This window comes from Trichosurus vulpecula, chromosome 3 (genome assembly GCF_011100635.1).
Source record: "Trichosurus vulpecula isolate mTriVul1 chromosome 3, mTriVul1.pri, whole genome shotgun sequence".
Taxonomy (NCBI): domain Eukaryota; kingdom Metazoa; phylum Chordata; class Mammalia; order Diprotodontia; family Phalangeridae; genus Trichosurus; species Trichosurus vulpecula.
Window position 1 is genome coordinate 191538211 of NC_050575.1, and position 18898 is coordinate 191557108.

The 18898-nt window shown below is 41.1% G+C and overlaps 1 pseudogene; it reads right to left on the bottom strand.

Moving 5' to 3' along the window:
- Positions 1-1068: 1068 nt before the first annotated feature.
- On the bottom strand, positions 1069-1466 carry LOC118844556 (annotated as a pseudogene).
- Between the last annotated feature and the right edge of the window lie 17432 nt (positions 1467-18898).

The following is an 18898-nucleotide window of genomic DNA, read 5'->3' on the forward strand; positions in this document are numbered from 1 at the left end:
TGCCTTATCCCAGTGGAGAAGGAAATGGTAAACCACTCCAGTATCTTTGCCAAGAAAACCCCACGGACAGCATGGTCCCTGAGACGGGATTGAACGACAACAAAAACATGAATAAGACACTAGGAATATAAAGACAAAAATGAAACAGGTTCTAGTCTAGTGCTTTTTCCACTATATCTGCACTGCCCTTGGAGGGAAAAATAGACAACAAAAGTACAACTTTGAAGCAAGGCTTCAAATGTGGGTGGACCTTTCCTGTTCAGATGGAAAACAGACTATAAGTTTGTCCTCCAAAGATATTCAGCTAGGTTCAGAAAAACTTATTATTGGGTGGGCCACAGGAAGATGATGTTTTAGCCACAGTCAACTCCTACAGACCATCCACTAAGTCACAGAGGGGTTACAATATGGATCATCAGAAGGATCTTAATCCTCCCTGACAAAATCAGGGATCTTTGAAGGGCAGTTGGCCCAAATGTCCAAAAAGGAGAAGTGGTTCCCCTAATTTTCAGGACATGTTGGTGATATACTTGGGGAAGATTGGGTCTCCTGCCCCACAGTAAGGATGGGAGCCAGGTAAATGCTACCCCTGACAGCAAAAGAATTCTGAGAACCCAACAGAATGTGAGAGGCTTGATGGCAAGAACTACTTCACTTCTGTCTTTATATTCCTCAGCTCCTAGGGCAGTGACTGGCACACTGTAGGTACTTAATAAGCGCTTGCTGATCTACTGATTGCATTCCTATATTTAACCTTATCAGGTTAAATGATGATTGGTATATTCATAAACATCCCTATGTCTCTTCCTAAATATAAAGCACTGTTGTTACTTCCTGTTAGTATTTGTTAGGGTCTAATCTGTAGTTTTGGTAATCCTGAAACTACCACTTTCTGTTTTACTTTTAGGTAACAGAATGGAGCCTGGTTTTACACATTGAGATATCTATAATAGAAGGTTTTTTTAATCTGCCTTATTTTTCTTATACTTTCTTTTTTTGAAGTTTTTATATAGTTTATTTATACTCTGATGAAAAATCTTCGTGGATAAATATCATCCATAGTGCCTGTTATTCCTTCTTTTTGCCAGCACCAACATTTGTCTTTGCAGTACCCCTGACTTTCTTCATTCTGTTCTTGCATTCCTTTCGCTGCTTTCTTGATGTCTTTTTCTTCTCACACAGGCCATGCCTTGTGAGTCTGTGCTTTGGTTCATTTTTCTTTGCATAGTCAAGGGAATCATAAATCATGCCAAAGTCAGTTATTTTGCCACCACTAAAATGGGTTCTGAATCCAATGGCAAAATTGATGTCTGGAGTTGTCTTGTACATCTTGGCTAGTTTTTTTCTAATTTCAATCTTGGGCACTGCGGCCTTTCCAGGATGAAGGACATCTATAACCATCTGTTTCTGTTGAAGAAGTCTATTTGTCATGAACTTCCTATTTTGATGGTTACAGTGTCATTCATGGTGGTGTCTGGCTTCTCGAGCAGCAGGAGAGGGAAAGGCTTACAATCACTTTCTAAGAAATTCAATGGCAGGTGAAGGTGACTTACACATGTATCTTTTTTTGTATGTGTTGTGTGTATTATCAATAAATCAGGAAGTTAGTTTTAAGGAGTGTGGGGTTGTGATTCTGTTCCTTGACATCTAGGATTGGAGTGACAATGAATAAATAGGAAATCCAGCTGTCTAGAAGATTTCTCAGCTTTCCAAACCTGATCCATTGGGATGCCAGCCCTCCAAGCAAAGTTGGGAATGGATAAGGAAAAGAAGAGAAGAGAAGAGAGGAGAGGAGAGGAGAGGAGAGGAGGGAAAGAGGAAGGGAGGAAAGAAGGTGGGAGGGAGAGAAGGAAGGAGGGAAAGAAGAAATGAAGGAACAAAGGAAGGAAGAGAGGGAGGGAGGAAGGACTATGAAATCAGAAGGAGGTAGCTAGGTGGTTCAGCGGATAAAGAGGTGGGCCTAAAATCAAGAAGACCTATGTTCAAATCCAGCCTGAGATATCTACTACTGTGTGACTGTGGGCAAGTCACTTAACCTCTGCCTTAATCCACTGGAGAAGGTAATGGCAAGCCACTCCAGTGTCTTTGCCAAGAAAACTCCATGGGCATCATGGTCCCTGGGGTCATGAAGAGTCAGACAGGACTGACCAACTAAACAGAAATAACAATGGCATCAGAAGAGACAAGTTTGGCTTGAGAAGATGGGGGTGGTGGTAGTGGTGGAAATCAACTAATAGTCTGATGCCCCAGATGAAAATCTCCTCTCCTACCTTGCCTCTCATCTTAACCCAGGTTCTACCCACTCATTAGTCAGAGGCTATGACCATGAATCATCGACTTTTGGCTTCCTTCTCTTCTGGAAATCCCAGTATCTACATTTTCTTCTGATGTATAATCAATAAGGTGACTTCCTCCCGCTCACCTTCCCCCTCCCCCTTAGAAGTCTGCGGGGGTGAAAGGTCAGGCATGACTAATGAAGATTTTCCTGATTTCTTTGTTTCTCCCCTAACTAACTGTACTCAATTCTCAGTGTTCAACAACTCAGGAGGCAAAGTATTTGTTTTTCACAGAACCATCGAATGTCAGCACAGGAAAGTGCCTTAGTGATATTGCTGTCTCCTGGTTTGCCCCAAACCTGCCTGCCCTCTTCTCAGAATCCTTTGCTGGACTGTAATGCATGTTCTCCCCCATCCCAAATCCTGTCACTGTTAGTGTTGCCCCCCCCCTCTTCTTTTCATCTCCCTTTATACCCTCTTTCTTAATGACCTCATCAGCTCCTCTTGGTTCAATGCTCATTTCCATGCAAATTACTTCCAAATTGGTAGGTTTAGCCCTGATTTATAACTTAAATTCCAGTTCCCCAATGCCAACAGCCTGCTGGACATCTCTACCTGTAAGTCCTATAAGCCTCCCAAACTCACCATGTTCAAAACAGAAGTCATGATCTTGCCGCGCCCCCTCCTCTAAACTTGCCTATTTCTGTTGAGAGCACCATAGCACTTCCGGTTCACAGACTCACAACTTCAGGGTTATCTTTCTCTCTTTTCCCTCACCCACCACATTCAGTCAGTTGCCAAATCTCATCAAGTCTACCTCAGTAACTTCTCTTTCATCTGTCTTGTCTCCACTTACCTGGTGACTATCCTAATTTACCCCTGACCTAGACTATGCAATAGCCTCCTACTTAATCTCCCTTCTTCCATTCCTTCTCTCCAATCCATCTTCCACCTAAAGCAGAGGTCGGATCATTTCACTCTCAGTTCAAGAATCTCTAGGGCCTCCCTATTGCTTTTGAGATAAAATGCATCTCCTTAGCTTGGCATTTAAAGCCCACTAAAATCAAGCTCTACCCTGAGTTACCAGGATTGTTCAATACTCCTCTCCTTGATTCTACATTCTGGCCAAACCAGTCTACTATAAATTTCTTGAATTAATTATTTTGTCTCTCACTCCCATACCTTTACATAGGTTTCCCCTATGTCTAGAATACACTCCCTCCTCACCCCTACCTCTTAGAGTCCTTAGCTTTCTTCAAGGTTCAGCTCAAGTGATATCTACAAGAAGGCTACATTTTACCTAGTTCTTAGCGCTGTCTCCAGCCTGAAATTATCTTTTATTTACTTATCAGTAAACATATTGTATCATCCAATAAAATGTAATCCACTAGAGCTCTGGGGCTATTTTTCTTTGAGATTTGTAGTCCCAGTCCCTAGAATACAGTGGGCACATAACAAATGTTAGTTAAATTGAAGTGAACCTTCAAAGTGATTTCATTCAACTCCTTCCTTCCCTTTTCCTTCTTCCCTCCCTCCCTTCCTTTGTTCTTCCTTTTTTTTCTTCCTTTCCCCCCCACTATTTTTGTTCCTTCCTTCTATCCTTTCTTTTCCTTCTTTTTTATTTAATTTCTTTTTTTGATCAAGAGCTGTGATTTCATTTGTATACAGATCTCCCAGTGAGAATTCAACTTCCAATGAAGATCAATAAATGTTCAGCAACTTACTGTCTTAGAGTTAGTTGCCTACAGTACTGAGAAGTTAAGAGTTTTGCCCAAGGTCCCAGAGACAATAGTGTCATAGGTTGGACTAGAATCCAAGTTTTCCTAAATCATAGGTCCGCTCTCAATCTACTATGTAAGGTTGCCTCTGATTTTCATAGAGTCATAGCATCCTAATATTCTAAGGGGTCTTAGTCATATAACATAATCCTCATGTAGGGCGAGAATGAATTTCCTCTCTAGGAAGGGTTTTTTAAAAAACCAATTAATTAATTTATTTTTTGTTTTCAACATTCACTTCCATAAGATTTTGAGTTTTAAATTTTCTCCCCCTCCTTTTCTTCCACTCTTCCCAAGATGCATGCAACCTGATATAGGCTGTACGTATAGATTCATATTAAACATATTTTCACATCAGGCACGATGCAAAGAAGAATTAGAACTAATGGGAAGAACCATGAGAAAGAAGAAACAAAACAAACAAAAAAGAGAGAGAGAGCAAATAATATGCTTCGATGTGCATTTAGCTTCAAAGTTCATTCTGTGGATATGGATAGCATTTTCCATCATGAGTCTTTTGGAATTGTCTTAGATCCTTGAATTGCTGAGAAGAGCTAAGTCTATCAAAATCAGTCATCACACAATGTGGCTGTTACTGTGTACAATGTTCTTTTGGTTCTGGTCACTTCACGCAGCATCAGTTCACCTAAGTTTTTTTAGGCTTTTCTGAAGTCTGCCTGCTTATCATTTTTTATAGCACAACAGTATTCCATTACATTCACGTACCACAACTTGTTCAGCCATTCTCCAACTAATGGGTATCCCCACAATTTCCAATTTTTGCCACCACAAAGAGGTCTGCTATAAATATTTTTGTACATGTGGGTCCTTGGGATACAGACCTAGAAGTGGTATTGCTGGGTCAAAGGGTATGCACAGTTTTATAGCCCTTTGGGCATAGTTCCAAATTGCTCTCCAGAATGGTTGGATCAGTTCACAGCTCCACCAACAATGCATTAGTGTTCTAATTTTCCCACATCTTCTCCAACATTTATCATTTTCTTGTTTTGTCATGTTAGGTGTGATGTGGTACTTCAGGGTTGTTGAATTTGCATTTCTCTAACCAATAGGAAGTGTTTTTAAACTGCTTTTAGGGGTCTGCAAGTTTGTGTGGGGGAAAAAAGTATTTTAATTATAATTAGTCACCTTTATGATTTTCTGTATTTTTAACCTAAGAAGGGCTCCATAGGTTTCATTAGACTGCCAAAGGGTACATGACAAAAAAATTTAGAGCCCCCTGCTCTTTAGCATCCCCAACAAGTGGTCACCTAACCACTGTGACTCAGAATTCACTACTTACTCAAGCAGCCCATTCCATCATTAAACAACTCTGTTAGGAAATTTTTTCTTATGTTGTGCTGAAATCTGCCTCCCTCATAATTTTCACTCAGATTGCCAACTGTTCTCTCTCTCTCTCTCTTTCTCTCTCTCTCTCTCTCTCTCTCTCTCTCTCTCTCTCTCTCTCTCTCTCTCTCTCTTTCTCTGAAAAGAGATGATTTGGTATAGTAGAAGGATCACTGGAACAGAAGCAGCTCTCTAGCCTTGGACAAGTTGTTCCCTCTCCCTTCACCTTGGTTTCCTCCTCTGAGGAATGAGGACATTAGATCTTTAAGGTCTTTTCTGGCTATTCTATGCTCTAAACCCCTCAATTCAATATTTATTAAGCATTTGTTTTGCACAAAATCTGCAGAGTCCCGGGGGTGCAAAGGTGGATAGGACAGTCTGCTCATAAGAAGCTTCTAGTCTCATAGAGTTGGAGAGGGGAGGACAAATACACAAGCAACAAGATACAAGAGATAGAATGGTGAAAGGGATTATTTCAGAGAAACTTTGGAAAACTTGTATGAACTGATACAGAGCAAAGTAAGCAGATTCCAGAGGTCAACATACACTATAATAACTTGAAAAGACAAACAACTCTGAAAGACTGAAGAACTCTTAAGAGCAACACAATGGCCAGTGATGAAACATTGTTATCCACCTCCTGACAAAGTGATGAACTCAGGATATAGAATGAGACATATTTGGGGGGGCAGCGGTGAGGAATTTGTTTTGACAATGCATGTTGTTTTTAAATGGCATTTTCTTTATCTAATGGTGGTGGGTAGGACGGAGAGAAAAAATTTCTACTTGAAAAAATAATTTTATAAAAAAGATACAAGAGATAAAGAAATGAAAAGGAAAGGTCCATCAAAATTTGACCAGGAAGAGATCTCTTTGCTCAGGAAATACTGCATCTTTCATTCCTGATGTTTTATGTTCTATACTTAAAATTGCTTGTTTGGATGAACATTTTTCCCAATTCATAACTCAGCTTCTCCCTACCCTATCCCGCACAAGCTTAGAGCTGAGACTCATCTTCCTTTCTTTCAGGACTATAAGCAGCTGAAATAACCTTAATGCCAACGACTGTGTAAGAGGTGTTTTCCTCTTTCTTTAAAGAAACAAAAACGAAAAAGAAAAAAAAAAGTATGTAATGATACACTTTCTTTCCCTGTCATTTTTGGCCTGGTCGATGCTTAGTGATGAGATGCTCTCTAAATGGCATGGCAGAACATTCCTTGTCAGTCACTGCGCCCGGGGGCATATAGCAACCTCGGCGAGCCCTCCGAAGTAATTAAATGTGAGCGGTCTGCAGTACCCTGAATTCCAAACCCCACCTCCCCGGGAGGGAGCCGGAGCGGAGCCCGAGTCAGCCGGAGCCCACTGGCACCCTGGGGAGGGATTCACGTTTAACTCTTTGCTGGGCCTGGGTTGCTGGGGCTCAGATCCGTATCGATTTGATGATTTAAATACCTAAGACCTTGCCTAAAGAGCTAATGAATAGTTTCCTTTCATATTGACAGGAAAACAACCAGTTCAGTCGCGGTGACGGTCTCCAGGAGTTTAGAAAGGAGCCATCGAAAAGCAATGGGGGTGGGGAGTGGAGTGAGGGGGGGATGGGATGAAGGGTTAAAATATAATGCGATGATTGAACATCTAGGGGGTTGAGGGAGTGGGGAGGAGGAGGAACGAAAAGGACCGAAGCGCCTTTCCAAGCCAGCCTGGGGAGAAAGATTGTGTGGTTAAGGCTTAATTAACACTCACCATTCTCCTTCCGAGCACCCACGGTTTGGAGGGGCAGGGGGTGGGGGGGCAGAAATGCCATCAAATCCATGATAGACAGTTCACATTCCTGGAATGGCACAGCAAGTGACTGGGTTTGATGTTGGGGTTTTTTTTTTCCCCCTTGAAGAGAAAAACTAAAAACAAAACCCAGAGACACTGGCGCTGCTATCAGAGCAGGGGATTAACTAACTGCTCGTTAAGTAACGTTGGCTTTCCGAGGCCAGCGCCGCAGTGGCAGCAGCGTTCCATGACTGCAGGCTGGAGGACTTGGACAGCCTAGCAGCGGAATGCATAGAAGAGGGGACAGGGGGACAAAGACATCTCGGTGCCTTAGTTTCCTCCTCTGTAAAATGGAGACAACGACACTTGAATCGTGTTTGTGTACTCGAAGGTTTGTGAGGCTTTAAAGTTCTGAGGTTCACGAAGTACGCTGAAATGCAGGGAACTCATAGCTGCAGACTGTGTTGTAGAATTAGCACTTGTTTCTCCCAGTGATCGTGCCTTCTGCATGGGGAGAGTTAGTTCATTAAGTGTGGTGGGAGCTCAGAAAGCCAAGGAAAGAGGCTAATTGAAAGCATGTCCTATTGCATTCCCATAAGCAGCATTAGCATTCACTGCCCGCCCGCTATTTACTTGGTAAAGATAGACTAGAGATTGATTCCCTTTGCATTCATACAAATTCGGGAGCTTCTTGAGAGCGCAGAATGTCTTTGCCTTTCTATTTGTATGCGATGCTTAGCATACTTCTTTGCACATTAGTGCTTATAGATGCTTTTTCATCCATCCATTCATTGAGCTGATAGGTTGGCGTTTTTCTCTGTCAAATTGTCTTTAAAAAAACTTGGGAGTTTTAGATGAAATGCTTTCTCAAAAGGATGAACTGCTTTGTTGGCATTTTCAAAGATCACCGGGGGAAAAGATCATCTTCAACAGGTGCATAAACTTCGAACTTCCCCGGTGTCCCAGGTTTGACCTCTCCAAGGAGCCACAGAACCTGCTGCCTCTTTCCAGAAGTTTAGCCTAAAGGCACAGTCATGCTTCTGCATTGTCCCTTGCTAGAGTGGAGAGGGAGCTATGGGCCAGGCCAGGTGGTCTTCTCTTACATAGAGTAAACAGACAGCCACATGTAAGTCTTCCTCTCTTCCCACAGTCTCCTACCCCCACTTACTCCTCACTAGGAAAGTAATTCCCCATGACAAACACCCATTGGAATTCAGACTCCAGAGTCAGTGAGTGATCACCATACTCCAAACACCACCCATTCTTCCCTTGGAGACCCAAGATCTGGGCAAAATACAGAATATTCATCCGGTAACTCCAGAGCCTAGGGTTAGGAAGCCTAGTTTCTACTCTACATTGGGGTGAAAAGAATAAATAGCAGCTTATTTTTGGAACAAGATAGCTCCAAAACTTAAGGGGCTACTCAGTCAAGTTCTGATAGTGGACCTCAGAATCAAAGCTACTGCCAGATATGCTCCAAACACAGAACATTTAGTTTAGTCAGGGTCACAGGGTCTCAGATTTTGAGTTGGAAAGATCCTATAAAGGCTTCTAGTCTATTCTCTTTATTTTACAGAAATGGGAAGAGGCAAAGGGATTTATCCAAGGTCACACACATATATAGTAAGTGGCAAAGTTCGGATTCCAGCCTAGGTCTCTTGCTTCCAAAACTTGCATATTTATCTTTATACTATATGGAGCTTGTCCATGATCCAAATTTCATCTACATTTTATTTCTAATTTAATATGTCACAGATGCATGGATTCACCCCTATAAGTTCTCCCTCTACTGACTCACATCTCCTGGGCTCTCTAGGAATTAGTCTGTTGCCTTCATTATTAGATGGTCTTCATGAATTTTCATGGCTGAAAAAAATTCACCACTGGTCATTAACCTTCCAGTGATGAACCTCTCCAACAGCAAACACACAGGAGGTAGTAGTACCTGTCAGTCAAATAAACAATCATTTATTAAGTGCCTACTATGTGCCAGGCACTCTGCCAAATACCAGGTAGGCAAAGAAAGCAGGAAAAAATTCCCTACTCTCAAGTAATTCACAATCTAATGGGGAAGAGAATAAGGAAACAAGTATGTATAAACAAGATACATTGAGAATAAATTGGAGATATTCACAGAAGGAAGGCCCTAGTATTAAGGGGAACCAGGAAAATCTCAGAAAAGAAGGGAAAGACTACCTTTAAGAGGGCAGGATTTTAGATGAGATTTGAAGGAAACCAGGGAAGCCAGGAGGCAGAGAAAAAGAGGAAGAGAATTCTAGACAGTGGGGAAGAGCCTGCAAAAATGCTTAGGAAATGGAATGAATGTCTTGGGCAAGAAATAGCAGGGAGGACAAAAGTGAGGGCTCAGCCTTGGGGAACCAAGGTGACCTCCATGGCATGATGGGGCATCCAAGCAGGGCTTTAGTAAAGGGTTATTATTGCTAGTGTTCTCATTTGATGAGTTTCTAAGGTGTGGTTTATTATTTCCAGAGAATGTCCCAGAGACTTCAAGTTACAGTTTAAGATTTAGCACTCCAGGGGAGTCATAAAGGACTACTTTCTAATTATGACATATAAGAAATAGTGCCCTTTGAAATGAGGACCAGGAACTGAGTAATAGCATTCACATGCATATGTAGGCAGGCCTGACAAGTTTTCTCATTCAGCTTTGTATCTCTCCCTCTGGTGCCCCCTAACTCCCAACCCCCCACTTCCAAGCTGGCTAGGCAAGGTAGGCTGATGCTTGGGGCACAATATCCCAAAAAGGTGAAACTAGGGGCCTTTTTAAATAGGAAATTTTTTTCACATAAAGGCATCTAATCTTCCTATCAGAAAATTCCTCCCTCTTTCTTAGGGATTATATTTGTGGCAAGTCAAATCCTCGGGGAAATGTCATTACAGTGGCAAGCACTCTGGCTCTGGAACCAGAGGCCTTGGGTTCAAATCCCAACTATAACACTACCTGCAAAACTGTAAGTGTCACTTAACTACCCTGGGCCTTAGTTTCCTTGTCTATGAAAAATGAAAGGATTGAATGGCTTTTGAGATCCCTTCCAACTGTATCCATAATCCTACAAAGTTGCATCGATTAATAAATAGATAGATAAGCACTTTCTGTATGCCAGGCATATGCAACAGCAGAGGCTCAAAGCTTTCAGTGGACAGTGACAAATGGGGAGCCTGTCATTTTCAAAGGGTGAGGCTATCAGCTCCATCTTTAAATTTTCCCTAAGCCCACAGGGGCCCTGGGCCTGCACATAGAATGTGTTCTATCCAAAGGACATTTATCAAGTGCCCATCCTGGACAGAGTTAACTGTCTTGCATTTGAATACACAATTCCCCAGTTGGAAATGATGGGCTCTATTATATCTCTGTTCTGGCTGAATGTAGTGATGTAGGGTTGGACTAGAATCATCGCTAGGAGAATTTCCAGCTATAAAATTCTGGACTTTTTTAGTGCAAACATGTACTTATGTGTATATATGCATGTATGCATGTATGTACATGTGCAGATGGGCCCATATGTATATGCATCCATGCATGTGAGCTCCCCTATGTCTATGTGAAGCGAGTTGGGCCCAATTAAATAGTTGAGACTTTCCATCTGAGCAAATACATGTTACATCTGTCTAACCCTACGTAGGCATAGAAAGTGACTAAAGTCCTGCCAATAGACTCTGACCTCCAATCTGCCACTCTCCCGGTGAAAGGCAGCAGAAGTAAATTACTTCGGCCTCTTCTTCTATTCAGAGTGAATACAAAATGGTCGGAGTTGACCTGCCGCCAGTCTTGCAGGCTCCGAATCAGAGTGGCACCCTACAGTTTACACAACCCGGCCTGAATACAATAAAGAGGGGCTCCATTCAGAGAGGCCCGCATGCAAAAGAGACGACCATTAGATCATAGTAATTATACCATTTACATCACACAGTGACACAGTGGGATATGGAGGACTCATCAAACACTTCTCTTCACCCAGGCCCGGGCTGCTAATGAGGCACATTGGATCCCTTTGTGTTTTCCATTTACTCTGGTGCTTTGGCCAGACCTGCCAACTACAGCTCTGTGCACCAGACAGGCTGTCCCTTTCAGAGCCATTTATTCCTCTCCCGACCTTTGACCCCGAGGGTTATGACATCAGCAGCCCTGATTTGTGATCATTTTTATTGGCACACATTCAACTCTTGTTTCCTGTGTTTAACTCCGTCTCCCCCCACTTTTTTTTTTAAGCCAAACTTATTCGATCTAATAGGCATATGCCAAAAAGACTATAAAGTAAGCCAGGCTTTCACAAAGAGCCTTCTGATCTTACTATAAAAAGCGCCATAGCTACTATTTATGCCAATAATAACGAGTAATTCATTATCTAGGTGCATGAAATCTGTTAATCACTGAAATGTTGAACAATTCAGAGCAGATGTCCACGAATTTTATGAGTTTTAATTAAAATGTTCTATTTATTTTCATCAATACAGGGGGTTTTTTAATTAAAAAGATGTTACTTCCATGTAGTATTTTGCAAATTACAGCCTTCATAAGGGTGATTAGGAGATGCTTATTTGGGCTAATCAGATTTTTTTTTTCTTTCTTAAGGTGCTTGCACTAAATGTAAGAAGAATTAATTAAACTTCTACTTTAAAAAGAGGCCATTTTCCTATGTCACAACTCTATGTTGCAGGAAATGTTGTAAAAGTTGTCCCTTCCAGAGTCAGAAATGTCAGTTTACTTAAATTCCTTAATTTCAAAAGTGGCTTGACATAAAACTAGACTTAATGTTGGTTTGGGTGGTGGGTTTTTTTTTTTTTTTAGTTCTTATTTCTTTTAACTGGTTTGATTCAGTGAAATGGATTAGCTAGTGTTTCAAAACTTGGAGTTTCTGAAAGATTCACTTTAAACAGAGTGGTGAAGGTTTTAAAGCATAAACTTGATACTCCAAGGGAAGGTTCTCCCAGTACATATGGCTTTTAATGTAATTTGTTTAACCACTGCCATAATTTAATTTGCCATAAAACAGAAATGGAAGTATATTACAAACGAGCTTTTGACTTTTGTGTCAGTTAAAATAACCATTTGCTGAAAGACCGAAATTATAACTAAAATGGCATAATTTAATAAAAAGTAGGGCAGCAGAATTATAAAGCCGAGAGAGGGAGAGAGAGAGAGAGAGAGAGAGAGAGAGAGAGAGAGAGAGAGAGAGAGAGAGAGAGAGAGGAATTTACTTTTGTAGGAAGCTAGTTAAGTATCCATGATTTTAAAATCTTGACCTCTATGGGGATTCTTGTGACCTCAACTCTTCTATTTGTATTAAAACAATCTTTTGGCCTGGAGTTAAAAAATAATTAATTTTCAGGAAGATGACTCAATTAGAATAATTTTAAGTGCATTACTAAAAAGGGAGATCATATAGAACCATTTTCAGCTGTTCCAATCACCAACAGTCCTCACAGGAAGTGGTAAGTAAAGGAATAGCAGAATTTTTATTACAGCAAAAAACCAGTTTCATCTAACCAGCTGCAGATGAAGTCTCCATTAACAAGGGCTTTTGGTTCTAATCTGAAAGCGTCATCTCTCTCTGTAGCTGAGCAAATTGTTCTACCTAGTATTTATGATTCTGCCCAAGGCCTGAAACATTTCATAGAACTAGGCTTGTTTATGTAACCTGTGATTTGGCAAAATCAGCCCAGATTAGTCTTTAAGTGCCTCTAAAGTCTCCTGTTCATTTCAGTGTGAAAGGCACATAAGTTAAATCTCCATTTACAGCCGCCAACCCGGGCACAGATGGTAAGCCATCCACAGGCCAGAAGTTTTTAACACTGGCCAGTAGATCAGAAGCCTGTGAAGAAGGTCAGATTCAGTGGACTGGGGGCTAGGGGTGGGATTTAAACACACACATGCACAACAACAATAACTCTTTTGGGTGAGTACAGGGGGAAATGATCTAGGGAACAAATTCCCAGTGACAGCAAGTTAGGAGAGGGCTTGGCATCATTTTTTTTTAACTTCCTGTCTGAATTACCAAAAGCTATGACTTAAACCTGTACAATAATTCAGTGTAAAGAACACTGGGTTTAGACTCAGGATCATAGATTCAGAGTTAGAACATCTAGTCCATTTTGTAGATGAAGAACTGAGGCCAAGAGAAGTTAAACGATTTGTCCAGGATCTCTGATTTAGTGTCTGAGGTTGGATTTGAATCCTTATCTGCCTGTTCCATGGCCAGCACTCTATCCACTGAGGTGTGTCGAGAAGGCCTGTGTTTGAATCCCAGTTCTATTACCTTTGTGGCCTTAGATAATCACTCAACCCTTGCAGGTACTCTTCTGCAAAAAAAAAAAATAATAATAAGGTGTTGTGCTAGTTGATATTCAATGTTTCTTTCCAAGTTGCTTAACTTCCCCAGGGTCTCAGTTACCTCATTTATAAAATGAGAGGGTTCAACCTGATGACTTCTCATGTCCCTTTGTAGAATCAATAATTCTAGGATTCCATCTCTAGGTGAGTAGAGGCAGAGAGCAAAGTCTGGCCAGTACTATACACAAATGTACACACACACACGCGCACACATACACAACTTCATATGGTTCTCCCAACCTACAAATAAGCTTGGGAGACAAAATGAATGTCTATTTTTAAAAAGGCCTTCTTCTGCTCTTTTACAAAGCAACACGACTTCGTTTCAGGCCAATTTTATACAGCAGTTTGGAGAGATGTTACCACATCACCTTTTCAAGGCTCAGGCATTAAAAGAAGGTTGAAATGAAAAACATCTGCAATGCAGTGATTAGGTTTATATAAAATCTGCAGGCATATTGGAGCTGTTATAATGACAACCTCAGTTTTGTAAATATTTAGTCATCACGATCCCTCAATAGGGCCATCAGAGAGACCACTCTACTGTAGTTCCTGGATCCAGGATGCTAGATCTCTCACAGTTGACCTGACCTGAAGGCAAGAGGTTAAGAAACATCATGGGAAGGTACAGAAGGAGTGTACTTCTGAATTTCCTGCTTTCCGAATGAGTTTACGTTCTTACTACAAACTGTGTTGGGGTCTCAGAATCTTAGAATGTTAGAGATTTGAGTTATGTTAAAGACCTTCAAGTCCAATGCTGCTCATTTCATATGAGGCCCAGAGAGGAAAAACATGGTGTATAGGAAACAATACTGGATTTGGGATCAGAGGCTATAGGTTTGAATGCAGGCCCAGCTCTTTATTATCTGACTTTGGGTAAATCACTTTGCCTCTATGGGACTCAGTTTCTTCATAGGACAAAGGAAAAGGCTGGACCATTTATCAGGTATGTTATAGTAGGCATTGGGGCTGGATTAGATGGCTTTCTGAGGTCCCTATCAAGTCCTAGATTCTGTACTTCAGTAGACTAGACATTCTGTAAGATCTCTCTAGCTCTAAAGCTATGAATTTAACCAGGATCACTCAACTAGTACTCATCACAGAGCCATGGGGAAAGCGGCTGCATTAGGAAAGCCCCTCAGGGACTAGGAGAAGTGGAGGTGAGCAATTGCACCACAGTTTGGGGTTTTATCTGAAGCACTTAAGAATGAGAAAAGGAAATTAGGGGTTGCAGGTGGATGATTAGGCTGGCTATAACCTTGCTTCCTTTAGGCAGATTTTGTGGTTTGCAGAATGAGGCTCAGTCCCAGCTGGGCTGCCCTTTATTTGGCAGGGGGTGACTACATTTCTTGGGTTAACCCCAGTAGTTTCCCTTTACTGGGACTGTCTCTAAGTGTCTTACTTGTTTTGTCTTCCCCTCTTCCAGGTGTCTCCTGCCCAGGTAGGAAACCATTTTTTTTTTGTGGTTGTTGTTCAGTTGTTTCAGTTCTGTCCGACTCTTAATGACACCAGTTGGGGTTTTCTTAGCAAGGATACTGGAGTGGTTTGCTATTTCCTTCTCCAGCTCACTTTACAGATGAGGAAACTGAGGCAAACAGGGTTAAGTGACTTACCTAGAGTCACATAGCTAGTAAGTGTCTGAGGCAGAATTTGAACTCAGGTCTTCCCGACTCCAAGTCTTGTTCTATCTACAGCAGCCTAATTGATTGATGACAGTAAGGCTGTTTAGATACAACTAGTTTGCATTTCTAATATGAAGATTGTTTTAAGGCTTCTTTAATTATCCCAGTGATGATGATTCTGGGACTTGAAGGCCCCAGGAGAAAATGGAAAAAATAAAACCAACCCAAAACATAATCTACTAACAATCTAATGTTTCTTTCATTCTGTCTCTTTCCTAGGTTTCTTTATACCTTTCTTTCTTGAGAGTTTTCAAATGACTCTTATAGATGAGCCTTTAGAAAGAAGGGCCCAGTTTGGAACCAGGGGCATATAAGAAGAAACACTGACAACCTGTAAACAGCAACTCTGTGCCCCTTATTGGGCCTTCTCTAGCATGAAGCTAGGGCAGCTCAGTGGTGCAGTGAATAGAGAGCCAGGATCAGGACGACTCCTCTTCCTTAGTTCAAATCTGGCCTCAGATATTTCCTAGCTGTGTGACCCTAGGCAAGTCACTTAACCTTTTTTTCCTCATCTGTAAAATGAGCTGGAGAAGGAAATGGCAAATCACTCCAGGATCTTGGCCAAAAAGACTCCAAATGGGGTCATGGAGAGTCTGACGCAACTGAACAACAGTCTGAAGCTATATCTAGGTAACTAAAAACCTAAGCAATTCCTCAAGGAAGAACGAACAGCCAATTTGGTGAAAGCCATAGTCAAAAGGTCATAGATAAAGAGCTAGATGGGGCCTTAGAGACCGTCACACCCACCCCCTTCTCATTTTACTGATGACAGAACTGAGGCACAGTGAGGTTGGTGAGTTGCCCAGTGTCATAGTGCTATCAAGCATCTGAGGAAGAGTTTGAAATCAGGTCTTCCTGAGTCCAAATCATAACTCTATCTACTTTACCATACAGACAGACCTCAACAAATTGCATCATGGGGGAAGAACACAAAAAAACCCCAAAACAGTGATGAACGGCATTGATATAACTGAGAAGATAAATGCTCCCTATACTATTGCAAACCTGGGAGGAGTGCTATTGCCTTCCTTTTGGCTGTATGCTTTTCTCTGTCTATATCCCTGCTTGGCTTCCAGAATACACATTCTCCATCTATCAGTAGCACAGCTATCTTTTAATGTGACTCTAAGAATCACGGGTGGACCAAGGGGGTCCTTCCTCAGCCCTACATCCTACTGCAGAGTTAGAGCCTCCTTCCCTGGTCTCTCACCTTTTTCTGGAACATCAGAGCAAGTGCTCACTTAGGCGGGGCCTCTTAGTCCATTCGGGCAATTGCAAGAGGGGCGGAAACAGCTGTCCCCATCCCAACATTGGTGAGGACAGACTGCCCTGGAGAAGCGAAAAGAGCATGAATCCTGGGGCAAATGATCTGGATTCAAGTTCTGCCTGGACCACTTACTGGCTGAATAATCACGGGAAAATCACAAAACCTTCTTGCACCTCAGGTTATATATTACATTATATCATGGTATATTATATCATACCATATCATAGAGTATTAGATTATATCATATTATATTACCTTATATCATATTACATCGTTTTATATCATCATATTATGCTGTTATGTTATATATTATGTTATATTATATTATGTTATGTTATATATCATATCAATATTACATTATATTATGGTATATTATACTATGTTATATTAAATAATATAATGTGGACAACAATTTGCTCATTTCATAGGGTTATTGTGAGGATCACATGAAAAGAAATGAGATCATTTTGAAGCCTAGAAGTGCTATAGGAATGTGATACTCACCAACCTCACTGTGCCTCAGTTTTTTCATCTGTAAAGTTAGAAGGGGGTGAGTATGGTGGTCTCTAAGGCTCCATCTAGCTCTTTACCTATGCCCTTTTGACTATGGCTTTCACCAAATTGGCTGTTTGTTCTTCCTTGTGGAATTGCTTGGGTTTGTAGTTATCATCTAGATATAGCTTCAGACTGTCATTGTACTGTAGTGCTGTGATGAGGGTATATGTCTTACTTCCCCAAATAGACTATCACCTTTCGAAGGACAGAAACTATAAATTATTATGATCATACAGGGATCTAATATGACTTGCAAACTTTGAAAGTCTATGTAAATGTCAGTAATTATCATTGTTTTTAGTATTACTGTAATGTCAGGCAGCCTCCCCTTAGAGTTAGGAAGGCTTTGTGTTCCGGTCTCATGTTGGACCCATACCTGGCTGTGTGACCCTGGACAACTCACCTAAGAATTCCTGGGACCCTAGACTTTTCTTTAAAGTTGTAAATTTCAGAAGGGTTACCAATCAACTTTGGTAGAGAAAGTTTCCTCGCCAGAAAGCTCCCTATGCTGATGAAATCACAAGTTTGGACCAAAAAAAAATGTCATTCTCTTATCTTTCCTACTGGACCAGGCAAGGGCCTGTCATATAGTATTAGTTCTCAATCATAGATGCTTATTGATGATGGTGGTGACAACATATCTACCCTAAAGACATTTTGCCTATTTAATTCACTTTGTATTCTAGCATCATATATAAATAAATGTTGAATGAATGTTTTTTTGCTGGTATAGAGGAAAAAGCTTTGGTCTGGGAGAGTAAGAGGGCCTCAGCCACTTGTTCCAACTGTCACTGACTCACTGTATAACCCTGAGCAAGCCCATTTCTCCTCCCTGGGGTCCTTCTATAAAGTCATTTAGATGATTTCTTAGACCCCTTCTGTCTCTTAAGATTGAGTGAGTTCTCATCAGTAGGGGGATGGCGATATAGAAAATCATATGTGAATGTAATAGAACATTACTGCATCATAAGAAATTACAAATATGAAGAATTTAGAGAAAGAAGGGGGAAACTTGCATGAACTCATACAGAGTGAAGTAAACAGAATGAGGAAAACAATATACACAATGACTCTAGCCATAAAACTGACCAATGCTGAATGAGTAGAATGACCAAGCCCCGGATAAGAATTGAAAAGATGAACTGCCCTTCTTTCTATGAAGAAAGAGAGGACTAAGGGCAGGTAGACAAGAAACATTTATTAAGCGCTTATTATGTGCCAAGCACTGTGCTAAGCTTAGGATAAAACTTGGGATACATATACAAGCAAAAAGAAAAACAGCTCCTAGCCTGAAGAAGCTTATATTCTAGTAAGAGAAGACAACCCAGGAAAAGGGGGAGGGGAAGGTACTCACAGAGGGACATAGTGGCAAAAGAGCTAGAAACATAGCTGGGAGGGGAATGAAGTGTGGCCAGCCTGGGTCTGTCAGCAAAATAGAAGCCCCTGGAAGGAATTCATCAATGGAACAAGGGGACTGGCATGGCTAAGGATGTTCCAAGATGAGAAGGAATGTTACATATCCAGTCAGACAGGTGATGTGTTGATTGGTTTTGTTTGTATTGCTTTTCTTCTTTGTTTTAAATCTTTATCATGTTTACTTGGTGGGATACATACAGAAATAAAGATATAAAATAGCAATAAAGAGGCAGTTAGGTGCAGTGAGTAGAGCACCGGCCCTGCAGTCAGGAGGACCTGAGTTCAGATTTGACCTCAGACACTTGACACATTTACTAACTGTGTGACCTTGGGCAAGTCACTTAACCCCAATTGCCCTGCCTTCCCCCCTGCAAAAAAAATTTAAAAAATTTAAAGAGCAATAAAAATAAGATTAAAATGAAAAAATTTGACATGTATAGGAGGTAGGTTTTTAAACATTTTTT